This window comes from Convolutriloba macropyga, chromosome 8 (genome assembly GCF_964194025.1).
Source record: "Convolutriloba macropyga chromosome 8, txConMacr16.3, whole genome shotgun sequence".
Taxonomy (NCBI): Eukaryota; Metazoa; Xenacoelomorpha; order Acoela; family Convolutidae; genus Convolutriloba; species Convolutriloba macropyga.
Window position 1 is genome coordinate 15,176,886 of NC_134475.1, and position 26,840 is coordinate 15,203,725.

At 40.7% G+C, this 26,840-nt stretch overlaps 1 pseudogene; it reads right to left on the bottom strand.

Moving 5' to 3' along the window:
* Nucleotides 1-753: 753 nt before the first annotated feature.
* LOC142344965 (MFS-type transporter SLC18B1-like) lies at nt 754-26,131 on the bottom strand (annotated as a pseudogene).
* Nucleotides 26,132-26,840: the final 709 nt, after the last annotated feature.

Below are 26,840 nucleotides of genomic sequence, written 5' to 3' on the forward strand. Positions count from 1 at the left end.
GATAATATCCATACCGTATGACAAGACTAAAATCAGTCATAATCAACTCGTTGATAGTCAGGCTTGAGCTTTTTTTAAGTACTCCTTAAGAAATAGTTTTTGAGCAGACTGTCGAAACGAAATTAAGCTATTATAAGACTATACCTTGTTTTCAGCAGGGCTGCTTATTACGTACTCGTTTTAATGCTTTCAGTTTGTTGCCAACTCATTTTAAAGGTCTTTGTTCGTTACGTACTCGTTTTAAATATGTCAGCTCGTTTTTAACTCATCTTTAGAAATTCGTTTTTTGTACTCCATCTAGATCAGACTTAAGCAATAATTAGACCCCTTCCAGACATTAATCAACAGACTTGGGTAAAGAAAGTAACGTGTGATATTCGAGCTAATTTTACCCATTAATATGAAGTTTTGGCGGGTAGTCAGGACAGTTTGCTGATTTTTAAACTCATATTTGCCACTCAAAATGAGTGTTTGCCAACTAACATTTTTAGAGCTGTATATTGTTTGAGCTCGTCTGACCTATTCATAAGGGGAGAAGACGTAATGGAGACCTTCTTTTGCGCTGAAAAGTGCTTACTCTTGGGCAACAAAGTTTTCTGAAAAGTCAGCATTTCGGAGTTCAATTCCGCAATGTATGAGGGAAACCTTAATCTGAGACAATGAGTTCTTGAATTCGGCCAGAGTTTTGTTTAGCGTGTAAGCGTCCTTTTTTAAGGCAAAAAGACAATAATTGTATGTTAATTTTCTATATTCTTATTTTGTGTAATATATTTTTCGCAGCATGGAATTGGTAATTAGTACATAAGCACATAACATGCTGGACAGTAACATGAGTCCAGTTAGAAGAAGGCAACTGGGATAATACCCAAAATGTTCCATAAACATTCCTCCCACAAATACTGGTCCTAATATTCGACCACACGCAAAACATACATTCAACAAGGATGGAGCCAACAATTTCACTCTCTTGTCATTTTTGAAGCCGCTCTTGTATGCGAGAGTCTCGTAAATTAAATAAATTGAAGTCGTGCCCCCAGCAGACGCTGCACCCAAAACAACCAGCCACATTACCAGCCAAATCTCAGATTCAATCGATTTTATTGCACCTGGTAACGCTAACATAAGGAGTCCAAGAAATGCCCCTAAATCTGAGATGAGGTAAATTTGTCCTGCATGACCTCGATCAACTAACCACCCAAACAAAAGCGAAGAAGCGGCGTTCATTCCTGTGAACGCGAGAAAATAGTAGCCAGCAGTATCGCCTTTAACTCCAAATTTGTCCAAAAGGTAGGGAGCAACTGGTACGAAAAGCTTCTTGTTCTGCCTCTTTGAGAAATAACTTTTAATTGTTAGAAAATTGTTAGACCAATTTTCAATCAATTGCGATAATGACTATGTGTCTCAAGAAAAAAAAACAAACATATTTAGTTCACGTTCCAATAAATTTTGTGTTTAAAATTTCAATCACCGTTTATACCATTCAGAAATCGCGATAAGTGACTTGTGCATATCATCTGTTCGAAACATATGTTTTGTTCAGATTCGAAACTGAACAAGGAAATAAAATACTGAACGTGGAGAGTAAGTTAGCAACCCGTAGTTTTCTGGGAGTAAAATTACAAATTTTGATGCAATACTACTTCAACTTGTTATCAGAGTTTGAAAAAAATTTTCAAGCCATTGATCTCCTACGCCAGTGGTCCTAGCTGTAGAAATTGGATAATACGTATTAATAACTCAATAGTTAGCCAATGTAAAATCAATCAACTCCATCCAAGTCTCAGAAGAGAAAAAGTTGACACACTATTACATTTGCATCACTTCTTTTCTCCCTCTAATGAATCAGCGAACCCTCAATGTAACAGCGAACTCGATTATAGTTTAACAAGCATGAAAACATATCACATTTTCAGAAAATTTTCTTTGTACAGTAAAATTTGGATGAAGTTCATCACCTTTACGTCCAAATTTCTGATAGGTGAACGTTGTTTTATCTGAAATTCATAAGTAGGCGAGATGAAGTATAGGGGATCAATGGTCAATTTCAAGATGTGATTTTAAGTTGGAGTAATATTGCCTCATAAACTGACCTTTTATTTCGTAAAATTAGGGGGAGCGAACTTCTTTTCGCCCTTCAGTATAGTTTGATCCAATCGATAGAATGAGACCAAGAACGTACGAAATTGATAAATTTTGACCTTATTGTTCTGCTATTAGATCTATTATAGCTCAATCATCTGTATATTTTAAAACGTTCATGCAAGCAAAAAATTATCAGTAAATGTTCTTGTACTCCAATTGAAACGTTTGACAACTGCAAAAAAAGCCAACAGGCTGTTTTTATCTATGCAATTTTTCAACAATTGAAAGTTCATTGAAGAAATTAATTGAGAGATGTCAACAGATGATTGCAATTAACTGGCTAAAGACCAATTTATTGGAACAACTAAACTTGCATTCAATAGCGATCATTGACTGTGCTCTCAATGAATACTTATTATCAGTGAATTTTCCAACAAACTGTGGCGTTACAGTTTTAATCACTGTTGAGGATGAATAGTCAACTATGTAGCATCTTTTAATTTAAATTTGGGAAAATGTCGTTAAGGAAACCTCAAAAACTCAGCTTAAGATCTTGAAGTTAAAAACGACTTACCACTTATTTGGCATGAAACTTTGACAAACCAGCAATAATAACAAAATCAAAAAAACTTTGATTTTCTGCATTACTTTATTTTGTCTAATATGGTCTCAAATTTTTTTCTCCGTTTCTCTCTCTATTTACCTCCCACAGTTTCCCTCTCATATGCACTCTCTCTTTTTCGTCTATGCTTTTATCATAATATATATATATATATATATATATATATATATATATATATATATATATATATATATTATATATATATATATATATATATATATATATATATATATATATATATATATATATATATATATATACATATATATATATATATATATATACATATATATATATATATATATATATATATATATATATATATATATATATATATATATATATATATATATATATATATATATGTATATATAAACAATTGAAAACAAGCCGCTGTGGCCTAATGATGTTTTGCTGCGATTATGCAAAAATCGCAAATTTCTTGAAATTATATGTGTGTGCTTTTGTGTGTTGTCCGGGTGTTCTCTGTGGTTTGTGTTGTGGGTTGTTTGTGTGTGTTTGTGCGTTATTGTTGTATGTGTAAAACTACTTTGTTTTCTTTTTTCAAATTTTTTGAAACGTTTTCCAAATTTTCATTGGGCATGCTATTATTTTGTTTTTTTACTGTAGCACGAAAAAATACCAAGAAAAATTAAAATTCCCAGTCAAGTTTTGCAAGTGCTTCAAAAAAGGTTGAAAAAACAAAACAGATACCGGTCTTCATAAAATACTACTAAAATTTTAATGGCCGAAAATTATTCTCACGTCTTAAAAATAAATTTTTAGAGGGAATTAAAGCGTTGAAAGAATAGAACTTGAAAAAATGAAATCAGAGAAGCAAATTGAAAAAAGTAATTAGATGCGTTTGACCGCTTTTTTCTCTTCAGTTCAAAATTTTTTTAAAAAATTGTGAGAACGAAACTTGCGTTAGATTTGATGCCCACTCATTTCTCAGATTGTGATTATCTTAGCCATATTTTTCAAGCATTAATTGGATAAAAAATTGTGCTCGAAAAGCATTATAGAGGCCAATAAAATGATGTAACTGCATCCTAAAACAAAATTTAATTAATGGGCCAGAATCTAAACTTGAGAAAGTAATCTTAAAAGTTTTTCGTTTGTTGCGATGATAATTCTAATTTCCATTTTAGCAGCGTTTGGCAACAGACAGTTACTAAAAGTTTCCTCTTTGTGATCTATGTTTCCTCTTTGCACACAGAGAAAAAAATGGTTGCTCTTATTTACAAATATTTGGATGTCTTTAAGATGTTCTACTAAATATTCAAACTCCATAACAGTGCTGGGGCTCACGTGCTTTATATGGCTAAGTTGACTGATATCACTCTCATTCCATAGCCATTTAGCAGTCTTTTAACCTTTTGGTCGTCACAAAGGATGTCAGATTTTTTTGACAAATTTCTATTTTTTTATTTTTCGAACGCTAATTCTTTAGTAAATCAAAAAATTGTAATTTCTTCTAATTTCATTTTGTAATTGCGCCAACTTATATACAGCTCAATTTCGTTTGCATACTTGTTTTTTGTATCGGGTTTGCAATACACGATCTCTTGAATTGAGGAGTCTTTAATTTTTCTAGCAAGATGGCGCCGTTGTCGAAGCTGAGACAACCAATGAGTTCTTAGATAAAAATTCATCACTATAACTAAACTAGCCAAAAAAAACTAGACACAAAAATTTGTATAAAAGTCTCAGTTGTCTTCTACTTCGCCGTTTAAAAGATGAAATTAAGCACAATATTATACACAGACAATTTTATGTAATCAAAATTGTCTGCCGCGCCTATTGCATTATGTATTGTATTTTTGTAACAATTTTTGTACCAAAGTATCAGAATGTACCATGTTTTGTATTTTTGTATTTATGTTTCTGGATTTTGCCGTTATTGGCCCGCGGCAACTCAGTACGTCATCATTACAAGCGTCTACCGGTGCCAAATTTTCAGTCTATTTCATGGCTGTTTTCCACCTTTGTATCTTCAGTATCATAAAAGTGGACTAAATTTAAACTGATAAGAAATACCTGAAAATGGTCGGTAAGTTGTGGCCATTTCTGTTAGGCTTGTTACACAACCACAGTTATACAACACTAGCCATTGTATAGTGAACAAAAAATATTCAAATTTTTTTAGTGAAATTTCAAGAAAATAGCATAATTTCTCAGTAATCTTGATCGAAATTTGGGATTTCAAGACTTTTTTGAGGAAGAACTGGAGTTCTTCGATCCCTGCTACATCTATGAATCCATAATTAAGCGAATGGCAAATAATTGGTAAGCTAGCAAGAAGAACAGCTGGGCGAGTTGAGAAGTGGATAAACGTATATCTTTTGTCATCTCTTATGCTTTCTGATTTTTCTTAAGTTAAGGAAACATTTTCACCTCCCCAAGCCCCCCCCCCCGCCCATTAACAACAATTTTGCTTTGACTGTCATTCGCCGATAAACTAATGCTCTCTTACATTGATTGTGGGTTTTACAGCTAATAAAAGTGGGACTATATCCATTACAGTTTATAACATTAATGAAAAAGTAAAATTATCAATTATAGAGATAGAGATGATCAGAATGTACTTTTGTGGGGAAATGAAATAGTTCCCTTCAAAATTAATAGAGCCGAAATTAGGCAAATGAGATCCATCGTCATAACTCTCCACACACTTGTTTGGCAGACAAAATATACAAATCATAGCTAAAATAATTTGACAAAGAGCTGCAAAAGCAAAAGGAACAGAATAACCCCCAATAGAATAAAGGTAGCTTCCAATCATAGGTCCAATCAACAGTCCGAATGATAGAAATGTTTCGATTAGACTTGTAATTCTGCCAGACCACTCCGGGTAAATTGGAACAAGTACGGCAGCACCAGTTGACCAAAGCATCGAGGCACCAGTACCACTAACCAGTCGAACTAAGATGCATACTATGGTATAGGGCACACCTCCGACACTATCGAGAAATGTTTCCTTTCACGTCGCAATTTTCCTCCCGCGGTTTTTTTTCGCAATATTTTTTACAAAACTACTCATCGTAAAAAAGTGATCTATTCGTAGAATTTGCATCCATTCGGTTTCACCCCCTATTGTTTTTTATGACCCCAACTTACAAACTATTTTTCGTTAAATAGCACATTACCTTGTACAAAACAGCACGCGCGGCTAGGGGCGGAAAATTTTTTACCCACTAGCCATTAATTTTCATTACATCGTCACATGTCGAGGAACGTGGTTACTGTTCGATTGCTTTGGTTGACCTCAAAAAAACCTCATGTTGCGAAATTGCAAGCTTCAGTAATAGCTGATAAGACACTGAGATTAATATGCTTGGTATATACCAACAGAATGAGAGGACGGAAAGCAAGAACAAGATGGTGCAGGAAAGACACTACTAGTAGAGGAGCAAGATAATTAAAAAAAAGTCCAAATGTCGGCATATGGTCGAAAATGCTGAAAACAGACGTACATGCAGTGGCATATAGTCAGGCGTTGTCAACAGAGATAGACTTGTTGGCGTTGTCAATGAAATTTGAACAATCCAAAAATTGTTTTTATACACATGTTTTTTATATATTTTATGTACAATATATATTATATACTAATTTTTTTGCCAGAAATCAATTAACTTGTTTTTAATTATTTTGATCGCCATGCTTTATTTTTGACAGCCTGCATACAAAAGGCCGTTTTTGCTTTGAAAGAGTTTAGAAAAGCCAATTTCACAATATAACCTTTGCTCCTAGAAACAGAAAATTATGGAGATTTTCTACTTGTGCATGACATTGGCCATCTAGTCCCGGTCGGGGGAGTTGCCGATGTCGTCTTTCCTTTTCAATTCCTTGGGTTTTGTTGTTTCAAAATAAGATCCTTGTTTCAATTTCTTTATTCAATCATTTCTTTTGTTTCGCCACGTGCACCTTTGTTTAGCTTGTTTTCGATGATTATGATTCAAACGTGTCGAAGAAATCAAGTTTACAACAATTAGGCGGCAAAATGTACTTAAGAATTATCACATCGATAACATACTCGGGGCCTACCTAACCTGCCGGGGGTGTTTTTGGGAAAACATGTGCAAGTTTAACAGCTGGTCGGGTTAAGAAGCCTAAAGCAGTTTTTACTTCACATGACCTAGCTGTTTTGTCGGGGCCAGTGAATGTCCTTGTCACGCGTCCCAGGGGCCAAATTCCTCTTGGGGTCCATTCTTCCAAAACCCAAACGACGTCATTCACTTCCAACTTGGCATCAGGCTTTAACCACTTCTTCCTTGTGTTCAGGGTTGGAATGTACTCTTTTAGAAGTCTTTTCCAGATTGCTTCGAGTCGTTGTCGCACTTGGGTCCACGTCTTCGTCTGGATTGTGGGAGTCTCTTTGAAGACACACGCTGGGACATTGGGAAACGCTCTACCAATCAGAAAGTGGTTGGGTGTCAACGGGTCCTCGTCCTCGATGTCACTTCTAACGTGTGTTAAAGGTCTCGCATTGACAAGACTCTCTGTTTCGATAACAATGGTGGAGAAGACGTCCCATGTCAACTTCGCAGATCCCAGATTCAAGAGAAGAGCACGTTTTACAATTTGAACGAGCCTTTCCCACACCCCGCCGAAATGGGGAGCAGAAGGAGGGTTTAGACGCCATTCGACGGAATCGTTCATTAGTTTCTGTCTAATGAACTCATGGTCAAGTTTGAGGGGTTGTCTTCGTATCTGTTTTCTGGCTCCAAGAAAGTTGCTACCATTGTCACTGAGAAAGAGTCGAGGTTGTCCGCGTCTGGCGATAAATCTTCGGATGGCCGTCATGCAAGTGGTTGTCGTTAAGTCTTCTGTCACTTCCAAGTGCACAGCTCGTGTGACTAGACAATTGAAGAGGCAGATATAGGCTTTTTCTTCTTTGTCCCGCTGAATAACAGTAAAGGGGCCAATATAGTCGATTCCAACGTTTGTAAAAACTACAGGAGACTGGTCTTGTGGAAATCTGATTTCGGGTAGATCCGCCATGGGTGGTTGAAGTCCTTGGCCTTTGAATCGTCTGCAATCAAAGCACCTGTAGGTGATACTGCGAAGGCGTCTCGAAGACCAAACACGTAAAAGTTTTGTTGTACATAGTTCTTCACATATTCAGTTCCAAAATGCATACAGATTTCGTGGCATTTGATTAGAAAGAGCCGAGTAATGAACTCTTTTGCGTTTAGAATAATTGGGTGTTTCGTGTTGTAACACAATGTACTCCTTTTGGTTCTGCCGCCAACACGTAAAATGTTGTCTTGAAGAAACGGGGAGAGCTGTAGAAGTTTGTCTTTCGTTGGAAGAGATTTCTTCTGCTTCATCAAGCAGATTGAGGTACCGAAAGAGTTTTGTTGTGACGCTTTGAACAGATGACTTCTCGATTTCTCAATATCCGTACAGTTGAGAGCTCTTTTTTGCTTGGTTTTATTTATGTCCAGGAAACGAAAGACTTGTGCGGTTGCTTTGAGTAGCTTGGTCCACTTCGAGAATCTCTCGATGTCAATGACTGCTTTTACTGGTTGTTGTATTGTTGTTACGTTTGTTTTCTCCGCGCTGAGTATCTTGTTCCAGCTGTCTTTTGGTTCAAACAAAAACGAGGGTGGAGTTAGCCAAAGTTTTGGCAGCTCATCTGGATCAATACCGCGAGATACGTGATCGGCTGGGTTATGCTTGCCACTGATGTGATACCAGCTATCAGATGATGAGTTTTCTTGAATTTCGCGCACCCTGTTGGACACATAAACTTTAAGCTTGTCCGAGCTCTTAATCCACGCTAGGACTGCTGTGCTGTCACACCAAAAGACGGTTTCCTTGAACAAAATATTTTGGTGCGTTTTAACGAACCTAGCTAAGCGGGTTCCAAGAACTGCGGCCTGGAGCTCCATTTTAGGAATACTGAGCTGCTTGATTGGAGCAACCTTGGCTTTGCTTATGAGAAACGAGCATGAAACGTCATTTTCTGAAGAAGTTCTGATGTAAGCTACAGCTCCATAAGCTAGTTGCGAGGCGTCGCTGAATATGTGGAGTTCATGTAGTTCATTTGCTGATGATTTGGGATTTATGCAGCGAGGAAGTTCAATAGGTGGTGCAGATTGATATTTGTCAATCCATTTTTGGATCAGAATCCGTTTTTCGAGCGGCAAAGGGTCATCCCACGCTAGTCCTTCTTTCCATACATCCTGTAGAATAATCTTTAGTGTAATTACTAGCGGGGCTATAATGCCTAATGGATCAAAAAGACAGGCGATTAGCGACAGAAGTTTCCTGATTGAATAGCTGTTACCGTTGTTGTCAAACTTTGATGGTTTTTTGTGAAATAATCTGTCAACTGACTTATTCCAGTGAACTCCAAGCACTCGATGACAATTTTCGTCGTTTTCTTTGCTGTCGTCAAGATCTTGTATAGCGGATCTTTCGTTTGAGACAAATTTTGTCAAATTGAACCCGCCTTTCGAAAGCGTTTTCTTAAGCAGAGCTGTCTTATCTTTAGCGTTTTGAATTGTATCGAACGAGTGTACAAAATCGTCCATATAAAAACTGTTGTAGACTAAATCCTTAACGGCCTGGTTTGGTGAGAAATCGCTAGCAGTTTTTTGAAGAACAAAAATTGCTGTTGTTGGCGAGCATCGAGCGCCGAAGATTAGGCGGGTGTACTGGAATTGTTTTATACTTCGCTCAGTTGGCCACAGAAATCTCATGGAGGGTTGATCTGTTTCTATAATGCCGACCTGCATAAACATGGCTTCAATATCAGCCGTGATAGCAACAGGTTTTTCTCTAAATCGAAGTAAGAGCCCGACAAGATTGTTTAGTAGGTCGGGTCCTGTGAGAAGATTGCTATTCAGTGAATTTCCTTTGAATGTTGATGCAGCGTTTGAGACACGGCGCACCTTTCCCGGTTTATTGGGGTTGGTAACAGGATGGTGTGGTAGGTACCAGACGCGATCGGGTGTAGTGTCACTGAAAGTCACTGATTTGACATATCCTTTTTTAAGGTCAGTGTCGAGTGTTTTCTGATACATATCTTTCAAGGCTTTGTCTTTCTTGAGTTTTTTGTCAATGCTTTGGACCTGAGCTTTTGCTACGGGGTAATTGTTCTCAAGGGTAACTTTTTCTCTCCAGAGGAGACCGATTTCATATCTTTCTCCTGTATGTCTCACTGTGTTGTTAAGTATTTCTACTGCCCTTTGGTCGTTCTTGGAGAGGGAAATTTCGTCTTCATTTTCCGTTCCAGCTGTGTCAATTTTCCAGAAACTGGTCACGGATTCGGCTAAAGGGTCTTCATCATCTTCTGTTGAAAAAGTCATTTCCCTATCAAAAGCCTCAAAACTATCTGACAGAAAGTTTGTTTTTTCGGGTTTGTCATTGTCAAGTTTAATGGGGCCTGTTATGGTCCACCCAAGTAGACTGCGAATGGCAAATGGAGTGTTTTTAGGACCCTGCAAGAACTCTCGCTCAAGGATGTACTGTGTTGCATCAATTCCAAGCAGGACTTGGATTTTGTTGTTTTCCAGTTGCGGGAAGTTGATGTGTTGTAAATGTGGGTACTTGCTGCATACCTCATTTAACTGTGTCACGGGCGCGTCATCGAAGTGCCAATTTTTAATTGAGTAAACGTAGTTTAGACGGAACAATGGTCGTTGGCTCCGAAAAAGCCCGATGTCAAGCTGTACTAGCTTTGCTTCCATAGAAGAGTCGCCAAAAGCTGTTGAGACGTTCAGAGTCGTTTCCGAGCTTGTTTGTGGTGCATTCAATTTGATAACCATTGGATCGAAAGCATAAGAGATTGTGCTGCAGCTGTCCAATAGCGCGTAGCACTCGAAGTGCTCATTGCGTCCAAATAGTTTGATGGGTATCATTGGCAATTGATTTCGAATTCTCCTCGGGAAGACAGGTGTATAACTTGGCGGTTTTGTTCCGCTATTTATATCTTCGAACGATTCACAAAGGGGCAATTCGTGTTGTGTGATGTTTGTTTTCTGATTAGGGCTATAGTTTTTATCGTGTAGCATTGAATGATGCTTGCGTGAGCAGTGTCTACATAATACTTTTGATGGGCAATTTTTGGCATTGTGATTGGGACTTAGACAGTTGTAGCAGAGCAGATTTTTCTTCACTTCCGAATTTCGCTCAGATGGTGACATCTGCAAAAATTTAGAACATTTTCCAATGTAGTGGTCGCCTTGATCTACTGGGCATTTCTTGCTCTTAGTTTGCTGAGTGTTGGAAGAATTTCTTTCGGAAATTCGGTTGTTGTTCGAGGTAGTACTTCCGCTGTTGTTGTTCGGGGTAGTACTTCCGCTGTTGTTCATAAACTGTGATGTTCCTCCAATATTGTCTCGTCGCACGTTATGGTGACTATAATTATTGACTGGCTCGCTTCCTTTTCTGAAACTACCGTTCGTGTTCAAGTTTCTGTTGCCGTATCTTTTGTTGTCGTTTATGTTTTGATTAAAGAACTTGGATTGATGGTTGTTATTTCCATTGTGGTGGTTGTTTTTGTCTCGCCGATTAAAATTTGTTTGTTTTCCGTTATCATTCGGTTGATTTTGGAAAGATACGGACTCCTGTAGCTGTTCACAAGCTCTAGCTTGTCTATCCATCCAATTTGAGAGGTCTTCTATTCCTGGGAAGGTACTATTGATATCTACAATGTGTTCGCTCCACTTCATTTTCAAAGACCATGGTAATTTATCTCGTGCTATCCGAACTAAGTATGTTGACTTCAAATCGGCATAGAATCCATGGGCGTTGAATGTTTGAACCAGTTTGCGTAGAAAGGACGCATAGCTGATCAAAGACGCGTGATCGCTTGCTTGTGGTCGTTGCCATAGCTCTAGTTCTTTGGTTAAGGCTGATACGACGTGCTGCGGGTTTCCAAAGCGGCGTTCCAGTTCCGACAACGCTTCGTGATAAAAACCTGGGTTGCACAAGTATCCAGATACGGCCTCTTTTGCTGAACCAATGACTAGGGACTGCAGGTAGCTCATTCTTTCAGTGTCCGAGATGTCGCGATTATTGTGGATTATTGATGAAAACATACTAGACCACTCATTCCATTTCAGAGGATCTCCGTCAAACTTATTTACGCGAATGTCTGGGAGCTTGACCGAGCGGTGGTTAATTCGAAAGAAGGGCTGGTGTTGATTGTGGTTATGGTAGTTCTGATATTCTCCTGGATACGCGTAGTAACCATTGAGGGCTGGTTGGGTTGTAGCGTAGTTACCTTGTTGTTCTGCGGGGTTTTCGGGATTTCTTCCTGCGTCAGTTTCGTTATAAAAGTGTTCACGACCGAGCGTTGTGTTTTGGAAGTTATTGGTGAGAACATTTTGTTGATGTGCCACGGCTCCAGGGGCAACATATTTGATGTGGTTCGTATCGAAGCTTTTTTTTTGTTTCAGCTGGCACACTAAAAATTTCCGTGGCAGCTGTTGATCCGTTAGCTTGCGCAATGTAAGTCCGATCTCTTTTCTGATAGCTGTTCTTGCTTAGTGGAGAAGTGTTTGTTGGATTCATGTTGCCTGTTTCTTCGCTCCCAATGAAATACGGGCGATTGGTTGTTAAAGGGGGGGCCGGCATTTCATTGTTGGATTCGACTTGATTTGTCCTAATAGGGTTGGTGTTTGAGAACGCATGATGGCTGTTGGTGTTAATGTTCACTATTTCATTCTCAGAATTCCTTATGGTGTTTTGTTGATTCAGCAGTAGGCTGTTTGCATCGCGAACGCAGTTTTCTGTTAGTTGAAGACTAGGGCTATTATTTAGAGGACCTGAGGCTTCGTTTGTTGTTTTTGGCATAGCGCTACTTGTAGGTGAATGATCCAGGGAAATGATCATAGTTGGTCTATTGTCAACATTTTTGTCCAACTGTCTGTTAGGGTCCTCTTGTCTCAATGGAGAATGATTTTTCTGTTGTTGATCAGCACGGAAAATTGACTGATAGTATGAGGGCTCAAAATTGGCCTCGTTAGCTTTCCTATAGGCGTCGAATGGATGATATTGGCTTGTCGGTGTAGTTATCTGGTGGCTAGAGACTAAAGACTTTTGATTTTCTTTTGAGATATCATAATCGCCTGATCCTTGAAGCTGAAAAGCATCAGAAACTCCGGGTTGATCTAGTTGTGACGTTTTGTCTGGTTCGGTTGGGTTTTGATCCTTGTTCTGCTTTTCCTCATTGCGTGATACAACTCTTTGAATGTTTCTATTTCTCAGCTCGTAAAGTACGCTGTTGGTCGAGTTGACAAAGTTATTTAGCTGGTCTTCGATTTTTTCTTGGTTCTGGGCTGCATCAAAAGTGTGCCCAAGCGGAGCTGTGTATTGATGAGCGACTGCTTGCTCTCGACCGAAGCTGTCTCTTCGTGATCTCGTGCTGTTTGACGGTTTGCATAATTTCAATTTTCATCGACGTGAGTTCTTCCGCTTCTTCGAGAGGTTCTACCACTTGAGTGCTTTCAGATTGCGTCATGACGTCAATGAGTACTTCAGCTTGTTCCATCAGCTTTTTGAACTCTTGATATGTTTGTAAGATTATTTCAGGCTCCAGATCATCTGAAATTTGTTTTTTGATCTCTCGAAATAGTAGCTGCGTTGTCTTTAATCGTTGTTTAAAAAGCTTGACGGTGCTGCTGATGTTTTGCTTGCCGTTATTCGCTTTTATTTTTCTTGACAAATTTGTCCTCATTTTCTCAAACTTTGTAAGGAGCAGCAGTTTGTGTAAATTGGTTCAGTCTGAAAGCGCTTTCAAAATCCACTCTAATGGCTTTTGGTGTCACAAAATACGGTTAGGTGGTTCAATTTTGGTGACCTTTGGGGTTGATGGAGTGACTATTGGGGGGCTAATTTGACTAATTTGATTGACCTTTGGGGGGCACTTTAGCGACCTTGGGGTCAGGTGTGGTCAACTTGGGTGACCTTGGGGGGCACTTTGATGACCTTGGGTGGGCAGTTTGTGTGACCTTGGAGTCAGGTGTGGTCAAGTTGGTTGACCTTGGGGGGCACTTGGGTGACCTTGGGGGGCACTTTGGTGACCTTGGGGGGCAATTCGTGTGACCTTGGGGTCAAGTGTGGTCAAACTGGGTGACCTTGAGGGCCGCTTTGGTGACCTTGGGGGGCACTTTGGTGACCTTGGGGGGCTCTTTGTGTGACCTTGTAGGGCACTTTGTTGACTTTGGGGGCACTCTAGGTGACCTTGGGGGGCGCTTAAGTGACCTTGGGGGGCACTTCGTGTGACCTTGGGGGGCACTTTGTGTGACCTTGGAGGGGACTTTGTTGAATATGGGGGCACTCTGGGTGACCTTGGGGGGCACTTTGGTGACCTTGGGGGGCTCTTTGTGTGACCTTGTAGGGCACTTTGTTGAATTTGGGGGCACTCTGGGTGACCTTGGGGGGCACTTTGGTGACCTTGTGGGGCACTTCGTGTGACCTTGGAGTTAGGTGTGGTCAAGTTGGGTGACCTTGGGGGGCACTTTGGTGACTTTGGGGGGCTCTTTGTGTGACCTTGTAGGGCACTTTGTTGACTTTGGGGGCACTCTAGGTGACCTTGGGGGGCACTTAAGTGACCTTGGGGGGCACTTCGTGTGACCTTGGGGGGCACTTTGTGTGACCTTGGAGGGGACTTTGTTGAATTTGGGGGCACTCTGGGTGACCTTGGGGGGCACTTTGGTGACCTTGTGGGGCACTTCGTGTGACCTTGGAGTCAGGTGTGGTCAAGTTGGGTGACCTTGGGGGGCACTTTGGTGACTTTGGGGGGCTCTTTGTGTGACCTTGTAGGGCACTTTGTTGACTTTGGGGGCACTCTAGGTGACCTTGGGGGGCACTTAAGTGACCTTGGGGGGCACTTCGTGTGACCTTGGGGGGCACTTTGTGTGACCTTGGAGGGGACTTTGTTGAATTTGGGGGCACTCTGGGTGACCTTGGGGGGCACTTCGGTGACCTTGTGGGGCACTTCGTGTGACCTTGGAGTCAGGTGTGGTCAAGTTGGGTGACCTTGGGGGGCACTTTGGTGACCTTGGGGGGCTCTTTGTGTGACCTTGTAGGGCACTTTGTTGACTTTGGGGGCACTCTAGGTGACCTTGGGAGGCACTTAAAAGTGACCTTGGAGTCAGGTGTGGTCAAGTTGGGTGACCTTGGTGGGCACTCTGGGTGACCTTGGGGGGAACTTTGGTGACCTGGGTCGTGCTTGCTCGTGGCGGGCACTGCTGGGTCGTGCTGGCTCGTGGCTGGCACTGCTGGGTCGTGCTGGCTCGTGGCGGGCACTGCTGTGTCGTGCTGGCTCGTGGCGGGCACTGCTTTGTCGTGCTGGCTCGTAGCGGGCACTGCTGGGTCGTGCTGGCTCGTGGTGGGCACTGCTGCGCTTTGCTCGCTCGTGGTGGGCACTACTCGGGGCGTGCTGGATCGTGGCGGGCACAGCTGGGTCGTACTGGCTCGTGAAGGGCACTACTGGGGTCGTGCTGGCTCGTGGCGGGCACTGCTGGGTCGTGCTGGCTCGTGGCGGACACTGCTGGGTCGTGCTGGCTCGTTGCGGGCACTGCTGGGTCGTGCTGTCTCGTGGCGAGCACTGCTGGGTCGTGCTGGCTCGTGGCGGGCACTGCTGGCTCGTGGCGGGCACTGCTGGGTCGTGCTGGCTCGTGGCGGGCACTGCTGGGTCGTGCTGGCTCGTGGCGGGCACTGCTGGGTCGTGCTGGCTCGTGGCGGGCACTGTTGGGTCGTGCTGGCTCGTGGCTGGCACTACTGGGGTCGTGCTGACTTGTGGCGGGCACTGCTGGGTCGTGCTGGCTCGTGGCGGGCACTGCTGGGTCGTGCTGGCTCGTGGTGGGTACTGCTGGGTCGTGCTTGCTCGTGGCGGGTACTGCTGGGTCGTGCTTGCTTGTGGCGGGCACTGCTGGGTCGTGTTGGCTCGTGGCGGGCACTGCTGGGTTTTGCTGGCTCGTGTCGGGCACTACTGGGGTCGTGCTGGCTCGTGGTGGGCACTGCTGGGTCGCGCTGGCTCGTGGCGGGCACTACTGGGTCGTGCTGGCTCGTGGCGGGCACTGCTGGTTCGTGCTGGCTCGTGGCGGGCACTGCTGGGCCGTGCTGGCTCGTGGCGGGCACTGCTGGGTCGTACTGGCTCGTTGCGGGCACTGCTGGGTCGTGCTGGCTCGTGGCGGGCACTGCTGGGTTCGTGCTGGCTCGTGGCGGGCACTGCTGGGTCGTGCTGGCTCGTGGCTGGCACTACTGGGGTCGTGCTGGCTCGTGGCGGGCACTACTGGGTCGTGTAGGCTCGTGGCGGGCACTGCTGGGTCGTGCTGGCTCGTGGCGGGCACTGCTGGGTTTTGCTGGCTCGTGTCGGGCACTACTGGGGTCGTGCTGGCTCGTGGCGGGCACTGCTGGGTCGTGCTGGCTCGTGGCGGGCACTACTGGGTCGTGCTGGCTCGTGGCGGGCACTGCTGGGTCGTGCTGGCTCGTGGCGGGCACTGCTGGGTCGTGCTGGCTCGTGGCGGGCACTGCTGGGTCGTACTGGCTCGTTGCGGGCACTGCTGGGTCGTGCTGGCTCGTGGCGGGCACTGCTGGGGTCGTGCTGGCTCGTGGCGGGCGCTGCTGGGACGTGCTGGCTCGTGGCGGGCACTGCTGGGTCGTGCTGGCTCGTGGCGGGCACTGCTGGGTCGTGCTGGCTCGTGGCTGGCACTACTGGGGTCGTGCTGGCTTGTGGCGGGCACTGCTGCGTCGTGCTGGCTCGTGGCTGGCACTACTGGGGTCGTGCTGGCTTGTGGCGGGCACTGCTGGGTCGTGCTGGCTCGTGGCGGGCACTGCTGGGTCGTGCTGGCTCGTGGCTGGCACTACTGGGGTCGTGCTGGCTTGTGGCGGGCACTTCTGGGTCGTGCTGGCTCGTGGCGGGCACTGCTGGGCCGTGCTGGCTCGTGGCGGGCACTGCTGGGTCGTACTGGCTCGTTGCGGGCACTGCTGGGTCGTGCTGGCTCGTGGCGGGCACTGCTGGGGTCGTGCTGGCTCGTGGCGTGCACTGCTGGGTCGTGCTGGCTCGTGGCTGGCACTACTGGGGTCGTGCTGGCTCGTGGCGGGCACTACTGGGTCGTGTAGGCTCGTGGCGGGCACTGCTGGGTCGTGCTGGCTCGTGGCGGGCACTGCTGGCTTTTGCTGGCTCGTGTCGGGCACTACTGGGGTCGTGCTGGCTCGTGGCGGGCACTGCTGGGTCGTGCTGGCTCGTGGCGGGCACTACTGGGTCGTGCTGGCTCGTGGCGGGCACTGCTGGGTCGTGCTGGCTCGTGGCGGGCACTGCTGGGTCGTGCTGGCTCGTGGCGGGCACTGCTGGGTCGTACTGGCTCGTTGCGGGCACTGCTGGGTCGTGCTGGCTCGTGGCGGGCACTGCTGGGGTCGTGCTGGCTCGCGTCGGGCGCTGCTGGGTCGTGCTGGCTCGTGGCGGGCACTGCTGGGTCGTGTTGGCTCGTGGCGGGCACTGCTGGGTCGTGCTGGCTCGTGGCGGGCACTGCTGGGTCGTGCTGGCTCGTGGCTGGCACTACTGGGGTCGTGCTGGCTTGTGGCGGGCACTGCTGGGTCGTGCTGGCTCGTGGCTGGCACTACTGGGGTCGTGCTGGCTTGTGGCGGGCACTGCTGGGTCGTGCTGGCTCGTGGCGGGCACTGCTGGGTCGTGCTGGCTCGTGGCTGGCACTACTGGGGTCGTGCTGGCTTGTGGCGGGCACTTCTGGGTCGTGCTGGCTCGTGGTGGGCACTGCTGCGCTTTGCTCGCTCGTGGTGGGCACTACTCGGGTCGTGATGGCTGCTCGGATGATGTAGACTTTGTAACATAATTCGCCGGACCCGAACTTTGTAATATAACAATTTAAGAATGCTAATAATTTTAACAATTGCTTCACTGAAACCTGTTTTTCAAAAAAAATACGGGAAAGATCTTGAGTTATAGTTACGCAAACCCTGTTGTTAATTTTTGATTAAGTCTCTTCAGGGGGGGGTAGCTTTCTAAGGCCCCGAGAAGTTAAATATTATAAATTTGCACATTGCTCAAAGTTAATATTAAATAAGTCTTATCTGAACGTTGACAAATTCTGCTAAGATTGACGGTCTCCTATCCCCTCTGATGTTCTTCTGAAGGCAGCTTTTGTTCACATTTGCCCCAGTTCCAATTTGATTCGATTTGGCAATGTTATCCTTAATTCTGCATCAGTAACTGTAGCTCATTCCACCCAGTTCCCTACACATCTGGGGTGAAGACTTGAAGGGTTGACGATTCTTTGTGTTTGTTATCGGAGCGCCAAATGACATTGGCCATCTAGTCCCGGTCGGGGGAGTTGCCGATGTCGTCTTTCCTTTTCAATTCCTTGGGTTTTGTTGTTTCAAAATAAGATCCTTGTTTCAATTTCTTTATTCAATCATTTCTTTTGTTTCGCCACGTGCACCTTTGTTTAGCTTGTTTTCGATGATTATGATTCAAACGTGTCGAAGAAATCAAGTTTACAACAATTAGGCGGCAAAATGTACTTAAGAATTATCACATCGATAACAGTGCATTCAAGCATTGATTGGAGCCTGGAATATGGGACAGTTGAGATTGATCATCAATAATTGTGACTCAACGCACTGACTTTATGCTGCCTACAACAAACTCCAATAAGACTACAACTCTCTAACAGGCCTATTTAAAAGCTGCGCAACTTTTATAATTATTTCAGTGCGGGGTTCTCTTCATGCGATATACGCAGGCGTTGAGCCTTTTCCGTTACGGATAAAATGAAATTTCCATTGTTTACGGTTTTTTGAATTGGTTGAAGGTATCCAACATTCGCAGCTTTTGTGAAAAGAAAAAAGTTATTTTTTATCTATCTTCTGTCACTAAACAAGATCTTTTTTAAAATAGGTTTTTAATAAGTAAAATGAGGATTCTTCTCTATGTTTATTCTGCAAATCAAGGAAAACGTATAACAACAGAAACCTTGTCTTTTTGTTCAAAACCATGATAATGGTCGCAAATGAAGGAATAATTTTTTTTCATAATATTAGATCAATACGTAAAAATTTTGATGAGTTTGTTGTAATATGTTTAACTAAAGCATGACTCAATGGCAATTGCGACACACAATGTTTTGAAACAAGTGGCTATCAAAAACTAACTGCAGGTAACAAAGAAACAAAAAGAGGAGTTGCAATCTATATACCAAAAAATATTAATTTGCTCAAAGTAGCCAGTTAAAGAAACAATTTCTGTCAGATTTTTTTCTGTACAATTTAAGATAAAAAAGAAGTGTCTTAATCACATACACTTACATGAAAACAAACACATCCATTAAAAAATTTTACAGAAATACTTCAAAACTACCTCGAAAAAGTTGAATTAAAACCTGAAGATATCCTTTTCCTATGTGATAGTCTTAATGTTGACCATAACCAACAATGCCTATTAATAGCTTCAAAAACGTTCTCTATGCGCCTGTTTTGCGTAATTGAAACAATTTGCAGCACATGGGAAAAATTCACCAGTAAAGGCAGCATTGATGTGGCTTATTATAGTCATGACATTGAGACCTTTTTCGTAAAGACAACAGTCACTGACAATTACACGGTATTATTGCACGTTATAAATAATTGCAAACTACAATTGGATGCAGAACTAACCTGCACTGTGAGGCTCTGGAAAACACTTAATGATTCGTCAATTCTGACAAACATCGTTTTAAACTAAATCTTGTCTTAGGCAAATTTCTCGAAGAACGCTACGGTAAAGATTATTTAAGCGCTGATTTTATAAACTTTCAGGGGCTCTTGGAGGCTACCATAAATCCGTTTGTTCGAAATAAAGTATCAAAACAAACCAACTTCAAACAAACAAAGTTGAGTGGATAACGAAGTAAAATCTTAGCTTCATTGAAAAATTACCCCTAACAAATTGTTCTAAATGACAAATTTGAATAAAGTAAAATGAAGTAGAATTGGATACAAAACAGGTTGAAAAACTATTTGAATAAAAAGAAAGGGAATTTTTATCCAAAAAATTTAATTCCTACGCAAACAAACCAAAAGCTTCTTTAAGGGAATACGTGATGTTGAAGGAAACTGCAAATTCAGCATAGACATTAACAAGAGCTCTGTCAAACTGTTCAGTTGTTTTTTTTTGCAGTTGGATCTTAGTTAACACCTACTTCTACCAGTTAAAACCAAATAATGAGATCAATCAGAACAAAACACTCAATGTTTTTAAGCTTCATAAACGAAACAATTTTGTCAAAAATAATTCAGAAATTGCCACACAAGATTTCACAAGATCATATCTGTGTTATTATTTTTATCAACAAAAAATTATGTTTTGCGCTCGTTCTTGTACTCAAAGTACTATTTAATGACTGCATCAGGAAGCGCGTGTTCACAGAATTTTCGAAAAGTAATAGTTATTCCCCTCCATAAATTGTGAATTTTTGTTGATCCAAACATTTTCGGCCTAGTTTTATCCTCCCTACAGTGACCAAATTGTTTGAAAAAAAACATTTGCTCAAAAAAGCAGTTTTCTTGACAATAAAAATGTTCTATCTCAAAAACAAAACGGCTTCAGCAGAAAAATTCTCAAGATCAACGCTCTTTTCATGCTAACGTCTGAAATACAATAGTCATAGAAAAAGAAGAATCTAGCAAAAAGAGCATCATTTTGGGATTTATGAAAAGTTTCTGATACTCTGAACCATAAACACCTGCTGAATGTACTTCTTGATCTGAGCTTCAGAGGACCGGTAAAAAAAACTGATGTCTTCTTTTCCATCAAACCGAGGTCAGAGATTTAGAATAGGTAATCATCCTGGAAAAATATCAAAGCTGAGGTGCCAGAGTTGTTAGTTCTGGGGCCTCTACTTTTCATTTTCTATATAAATGAGATCACTCAATTTTCCAATGGTCTTGACAATATACTATTTGGTGATGACATAGAACTTCTGATGAACAAAATGAACATAAAAATACGTTATCAGGAACTCGTAAACGACGTTGTCGGTTGGTTGACTAATAAATCCATGACAATAAAATGAAAAAAAACAATTAAAAATTTTTTTAGTAGATGTAAAAGGAGTAATCAAGCTCGCTTTCCACCTATAAAAATATATGATAAAACTTTTGAACGAAAACTTTATGTAAGATACCTTGGGGTTTTATTGACAACCATTTGAAATTTACCGAGCATGCTCGGTACATAATTGAAAAAATGAATAAAATTATAAGTTCGTTTTCTCGGTTGAAGCAACTGCTGAAGTTTTCAAAGTTTTTGTTTTTTTTAATAGGCGTATTTACAAACAGTTCTTCAATATGCTGTGCTTTTGTATGGCACGGCATGCATAACAGCCCTAGAGACCCTGGAATCTAAGCTGAATCTTTTGGGTAGAATTATATGCAAAAACGCGGGTCAAGTTGTGCTGTGAGATAACGTAATCAGATTCTAACTAATGTTGACCATAACCAACAATGCCTATTAATAGTTTCAAAAACGTTCTCTATGCGCCTGTTTTGCGTAATTGAAACAATTTGCAGCACATGGGAAAAATTCACCAGTAAAGGCAGCATTGATGTAGCTTATTATAGTCATAACATTGAGACCTTTTTCGTAAAGACAACAGTCACTGACAATTACACGGTATTATGGCACGTTAAAAATAATTGCAAACTACAATTGGATGCAGAACTAACCTGCACTGTGAGGCTCTGGAAAACACTTAATGATTCGTCAATTCTGACAAACATCGTTTTAAACTAAATCTTGTCTTAGGCAAATTTCTCGAAGAACGCTACGGTAAAGATTATTTAAGCGCTGATTTTATAAACTTTCAGGGGCTCTTGGAGGCTACCATAAATCCGTTTATTCGAAATAAAGTATCAAAACAAACCAACTGCAAACAAACAAAGTTGAGTGGATAACGGAGTAAAATCTTAGCTTCATTGAAAAATTACCCCTAACAAATTGTTCTAAATGACAAATTTGAATAAAGTAAAGTGAAGTAGAATTGGATACAAAACAGGTTGAAAAACTATTTGAATAAAAAGGAAGGGAATTTTTATCCAAAAAATTTAATTCCTTCGCAAACAAACCAAAAGCTTCTTTAAGGGAATATGTGATGTTGAAGGAAACTCCAAATTCAGCATAGACATTAACAAGAGCTCTGTCAAACTGTTCAGTTGTTTTTTTTTGCAGTTGGATCTTAGTTAACACCTACTTCTACCAGTTAAAACCAAATAATGAGATCAATCAGAACAAAACACTCAATGTTTTTAAGCTTCATAAACGAAACAATTTTGTCAAAAATAATTCAGAAATTGCCACACAAGATTTCACAAGATCATAACTGTGTTATTATTTTTATCAACAAAAAATTATGTTTTGCGCTCGTTCTTGTACTCAAAGTACTATTTAATGACTGCATCAGGAAGCGCGTGTTCACAGAATTTTCGAAAAGTAATAGTTATTCCCCTCCATAAATTGTGAATTTTTGTTGATCCAAACATTTTCGGCCTAGTTTTATCCTCCCTACAGTGACCAAATTGTTTGAAAAAAAACATTTGCTCAAAAAAGCAGTTTTCTTGACAATAAAAATGTTCTATCTCAAAAACAAAACGGCTTCAGCAGAAAAATTCTCAAGATCAACGCTCTTTTCATGCTAACGTCTGAAATACAATAGTCATAGAAAAAGAAGAATCTAGCAAAAAGAGCATCATTTTGGGATTTATGAAAAGTTTCTGATACTCTGAACCATAAACACCTGCTGAATGTACTTCTTGATCTGAGCTTCAGAGGACCGGTAAAAAAAACTGATGTCTTCTTTTCCATCAAACCGAGGTCAGAGATTTAGAATAGGTAATCATCCTGGAAAAATATCAAAGCTGAGGTGCCAGAGTTGTTAGTTCTGGGGCCTCTACTTTTCATTTTCTATATAAATGAGATCACTCAATTTTCCAATGGTCTTGACAATATACTATTTGGTGATGACATAGAACTTCTGATGAACAAAATGAACATAAAAATACGTTATCAGGAACTCGTAAACGACGTTGTCGGTTGGTTGACTAATAAATCCATGACAATAAAATGAAAAAAAACAATTAAAAATTTTTTTAGTAGATGTAAAAGGAGTAATCAAGCTCGCTTTCCACCTATAAAAATATATGATAAAACTTTTGAACGAAAACTTTATGTAAGATACCTTGGGGTTTTATTGACAACCATTTGAAATTTACCGAGCATGCTCGGTACATAATTGAAAAAATGAATAAAATTATAAGTTCGTTTTCTCGGTTGAAGCAACTGCTGAAGTTTTCAAAGTTTTTGTTTTTTTAATAGGCGTATTTACAAACAGTTCTTCAATATGCTGTGCTTTTGTATGGCACGGCATGCATAACAGCCCTAGAGACCCTGGAATCTAAGCTGAATCTTTTGGGTAGAATTATATGCAAAAACGCGGGTCAAGTTGTGCTGTGAGATAACGTAATCAGATTCTAACTGTAAAGTAACTGCATTTGAAAGAAATCTTGACTTCAATAGTCACTATGAGAAATAATAGCCCCTTGAAGGAGATTAAATAATAACTTGTGTTTAACCTGAGAAGGTATCAAAATTGAGAAGTAGGAGTAGATCAATTCAACCATCTAATAACGCAACTGGCTCTAGTTCTAAATCTGTTTGCGTAAAGGTAAGGAAAATGCTCAATATCGTGCTGAAGTACGATTCCCTTTTTGCAAAAAGTATAAAAACAATGAACAGGAACAAACTGGAAAACATTATCTCTATGTGTGTTCATTGTTACATTTAAGGCAAGGCCGAACTACCCTGCAAGTTTTATTGAGCTTTATTTCTTTAAGTTTATGTGTTTGTATTTAACACTGTTTTTGTCAAATAGTCAATTTTTGTTAAATTTGGAGAAAAGTTTCTGGTTAAGAACCTTTAAACTGCTTCAAGGCATCACAAAACTAGGCTTCTTTGAAGCCTTTTGATGACCTGCTGGAATTTTGTGATATGTTTGTGCTGAGTGGAGAATATGTCCTTAGCTTCTGAAAACGAATTTAATTTAATTTAATTAAAAGAGCGACGTGAATGCTCTATTGTGGTGTTTCATGAAGTCCGCCTTTCCATTGGACAAACCATTCAAACCAATTAAACCGTTTTCAAGCCATTCGTAAAGAGTGTCTTTCCTTATCAGGAATCTCAAGAATGGTTACGTTCTAAATGATTTTTGAAAAAGCAAGTGAAATTATTCATGTCGAGCGTCGATTAATTTCCTAAATGTCCGACCTCTGAAACCTTGGAGAAAACCAGGCGCCTGAACGATTTGATTTATTTTTCAAATACAATGTCATGGTATTATACAATAATTTTTTTGTTCGACTTGTCTTCATTGTAAGCACTGATTAGTTCGAATGCAAAGTGAAAAAAGAAACTTACTAAATAAGTGAGGACAATTTTGAAGTCCTTATGAGTAACCAAAAAATTATTGGCCTGGTGGAACGAACACTTAAAACATAATTTTAAAAGCCGAATATTATAAAACAAAATAACCAATTTTGTACAGCAACTAAAGTTATCTGCATAGCAATCTCAATCCTTCGCCAAATTAACAGCAGTTCACATATTGAAACATAACTGATCATTTGATCTTTTCTGTGACATTGATTTTTTTTCGGAGAACATCTGCTTCCAGAGTTTGTTTGGAACCTCAGAACTCTTCATCATTTTATCCTTATGGATTACTTGTAGGAAGCTATTTTTCACCGTAAATTAATTTCACTTACGTAATAATCAGTGAATACTTACTACTCTATATACCATACCTGTTCTTTGTTCACCTTTAAAGTAAAAGTTTGCAGTTCACGAGATAAGGTGCTAGGTGTCTCCTATAAATAGCAAACCGATGCTAATTTCTCTTTACTTTGTTCACATGTGTTTTAATTATTTAATGTTTTTTATGTATTCTTATGATTTTTCATGTATTTTGTTCCTGATTATCAACCTTTTATTTTGTTCTTCTCAGGCGTTTTGGACCTATTTCTGGCCGAGTTTTGTCAGCAGCAGTAACAACAGCACCAACAACAATAACAACAACAGCAACAACAACAACAACAACAACAACAACAAAACAACAACAACAAAAACAACCATAACAACAACAGCAACAACAACAGGAAACAGGATCAAAAATAACAACATTAACATTAATAAATACATTAAAAAATCAACACCAGCGAAAAAAGCAACATCAATAACCATCATCACAAAAGACGAACTAATGATAGAGTTTGATTTCAGTTGTCTCTGAAAAAAAAAGAATTTTTTATATTCAAGTTTTGTAGTCAAATGCAGTTTTTCCTGTTTTCAGTTTTTCCGCTGTTTCCAGTTTTTCTGCCTCCTAGAGTTTAGTTAGTCTAATTTAATTGTAATGACGTAGTAAAAACCCGGTTTGCTAATTTTGTACGTTTCTTGTTTTTTCGGTTTGTAAAGTTGGCAATTTAGCCTCAAAATTTTTCATAGAACTTGATTTTTTTGTCCACTTTTAAAAAATTAATTTGTATTATTGTTGCGTAACTTGTATTGTTGAATAACAATTTTAGCTTTCAGTCAGCTTGAAATATTTTTGCACGATCTTAATTAACTATCAATTATTTGATATTCAATTTGGAGACGTTATTATCATTCTTCAGAGCTGTCATATAGGTAGTCACAAAAACCACTAAATGTCTTTTTAATAAGAAGATTGCTTGCATCGAGAGGGTCATTTGTATTTGAACAGCACTTAGATTATTTTTTTATTTAGATCAAATTGATACGTTGCTAACTGTCGCGGTTAGTAATCTTGGACAATAGTGACAGTGTGAACATGTGTGACAACGGGTGTAGACAAGAGGGACAGAGTATTGTCTCTGTGGTCCAGTCTTGCTCAAGAACAGGCGTTTGGATAACTTACAGATGCATCAAAACTTGAAGCAAATCTGAACTCCTGAATAAAATTTTCTGAATAAATCTTGCCCTAAATAAAAGTGAAAAACTTGAGTAACTAGCACCTTTGATACGTAATGGATCCGCTATTTATACAAGTATTATATTCTAAACAAAGATTCAAGAAATCCAACAACATTAAAAGGAAACACTTCCCTATATCCCATTAATCCGAACAATGCATTGCATGTTGATGTTATCAGGGCCCCTGTGCAGAAAAAGAATTTCTGATTGACAGGCGAAAATACGGAAGACAAAGATATTGTAGCTATAAAGTTGGCCGCATCAAACGTTCCAGTTATGACTCCAACAAAAGTGGTAGAAACATGTTTGTGAATCGCCGCTTCTGTGGGGAAGAGAGGTCCAAGGACAGAATAGTTTAAACCATCTCCCATGTATAAACTCAAACCTAGTAATACCGAGGAAAATTTGACGATGTTAGATTGATGCCGCATTTTGAATGTTAAAATGAAAATGTTCGCTACCCTAGTCCGACTCCGACTGTTATCTTAAGAATCTTCCAAGAAAGACAGATTTCTTGCAAGAGTCATGCTATTTCTTTGGTATGATTACGTTTAATCTTGCAAGATTCATGTAAGTCTCTGGTATGATTATGTATGATCTTGCTATGTTCATGTAAGAATGTTACCAGATCTTCTCGCAAGATAATCATCGGATTTGAACTAGGGTTGGCTGCTTTTAAACAGCAAATGCTAAATCAATTAAAATGTACGCTTAGTTAATGATCTAAGTTTTCGGCATACACAAAGTTCAAATTTATGAACAGGTTAATCGAAAGTAAACATAAATTAGCCTTTCAATTCTTTGATTATATCGTATCAACCAAAAGAAAAATGGAAAAAAGAAAGATTAATTGATTAGAATTGATTGATAACAATGATAATGTAAAGTACATTTTTAATTCAGATAGACATTTATGCGTGAACTAATTTAGGTTTGAAATCGATCAAGTATCCATATGTGTTTCATGCACATTTAAATGCGTATTCAGTGCAGTTAAGATGTATAGATTATGAGATATAATTCAAACCAAAAACAAGGGGGGATCCAAAGCCAGTTCTCAAACTCCAACAAGTCAACTCTGCATAATGCTCATTAGTACAGGCATATATTTGACAGATTCGGCCTTTTACCGAGTCGCTG